Genomic DNA, 2,138 nt, shown 5'->3' with positions numbered 1-2,138 from the left:
ACACTTAAACGTACAAAAAAAAAAAAAAAAAAGAGACAATACTGAAAGCTGCAAAAGAGAAACAACAAGTCACAAATAAAGGGAAACCCATTAGGATTACAGCTGACTTTTCAGTGCAAACTATGAAAGCCAGAAGAGCCTTAACCAAAGTATTCCCAGTTCTAAATGACCACAGACACCAACCCAGATTACTTTACACAGACAAAATGTCTATTATAGTCAAAGGGGAAAGAAAAATCTTCCACGACATAAATAGGCTGAAAGAATTTATGTCCACAAAACCACTTCTTCAGACAGTTCTGGAAGCAATACAAAGAGCTGAAGAAAGGAATGACTATACCCAAGGGGTTGCGGAAAGAAATTCAATGAAGGTAAAACTGTGGAAAAGTACAGCTATATCAAGAATGTGAAGAAAAATAAAAATGACAGGATTCAATACTCATCTTTCATTAATAACTTTAAATATTAATGGATTACACTCCCCAGTCAAAATACACATACTAGGTGAATGGATCAAGAAACAAAAGCCATCTTTTTATTGCCTGCAAGAAACTCATCTCACTTTCAAGTACCAACACTATCTTAAGGTGAAAAGGATGGAAAAAAATTACTAAGTGAATGGTACTAAGAAAAAAGCAGGCGTTGCAATTCTAATATCTGACAAAACAGACTTTACACTAAACCAATCAGAAGAGACAATGGGGGTCACTTCATTCACATCAAAGGAACAATAAACCAAGAATATATTACAATCATGAACATATATTCAGCAAACTCTGGTGCACCCAACTTCATAAAAACAATACTACAGGACTTTAAGACCCAGGTTAACCCCAACTCATTAACAGTAGGCGACTTCAATATGCCACTATCTCCATTAGAAAGGTCAACAGGGCAGAGAGTTAACAGAGAGACATCTGAATTAAACAATACCATATATCAAATGGACCTAACAGACATCTACCTAGTATTCCACCCAAGCACCAAAGGACATACTTGCTATTCAGCACCTCATGAAACCTTCTACAAAATCAACCATATACAGCAGCAAAAAACAAACCTCAACAAATTCAAAACCTTGAAATAATTTCATGCATTCTATCAGACTACAATGTAATAAAGTTTACAATCAACACCGCAAGAAGCCCTAATCACCACATGAACACATGGACATTAAACAACACACTCCTGAATGATGAATGGGTCTAAAGAGAAATTAAGAAAGAAATAAAAGTATTCCTGGAACTAAATGAAAAGGACAATACAACACAACAAAACCTCTGGGACACGTTGAGAGCAGTCCTTAGAGGGAATTTATAGCTCTAAGTGCCTACATCAAAAAATCAGGAAGAACACAAATAAATAACTTAGCACTGCAACTGTTGCAACTCAAGACACTTGAAAAGCAACAGCAAATGAAGGCCAAACACAGCAGACAAGTAGAAATAATAAAAATCAGATCAAAAATTAATGAAATATAAACAACGAAAACAATACAAAGAATCAATGAATGCAAGAGCTGATTCTTTGAAAAGGTAAACAAGATTGATAGACCGCTAACCCAGTTACCAAAAGAAAGAAAAAGCATCTCCAAATCAACAAAATCAGAGATGAAAGGGGAAACATCAAAACAGACACCAGAAAAACACAGTACGTTATAAGGGAATACTTTAAAAACCTATATGCTACTAAATTTGAAAGCCTAAATGAAATGGATGGATATCTAAAGGCATGGGAATCACCAAAACTAAACCAAGAAGAGATTAACAGCTTAAACAGACCCATAACACAAAAAGGAATTGAAACAGCAATTCAAAACCTCCTGACTAAAAAAAAGCCCAGGACCAGACAGATTTACAGCAGAATTCTATCAGACATTTAAAGAAGATCTACATCCAACACTACTTAATTTATTTAAAAGGATAAAAATGGAGGGAGAACTTCAAAATTCTTTCTATGAAGCCAGGATCACTCTAATACCAAAGCCACGTAAAGATACAACCAAAAAAGAAAACTATAGGCCCATATCCTTAATGAACATAGATGTAAAAATTCTCAACAAGATACTTGCAAGCCGCATACAGACACACATCAAAAAGATCATCCACCATGATCAAGTTGGCTTTATCCCAGAGATG

Source organism: Nannospalax galili, unplaced genomic scaffold (genome assembly GCF_000622305.1).
Source record: "Nannospalax galili isolate Female #2095 unplaced genomic scaffold, S.galili_v1.0 scaffold1056, whole genome shotgun sequence".
Lineage (NCBI taxonomy): Eukaryota > Metazoa > Chordata > Mammalia > Rodentia > Spalacidae > Nannospalax > Nannospalax galili.
Note: the sequence above shows the minus strand (reverse complement) of the source record.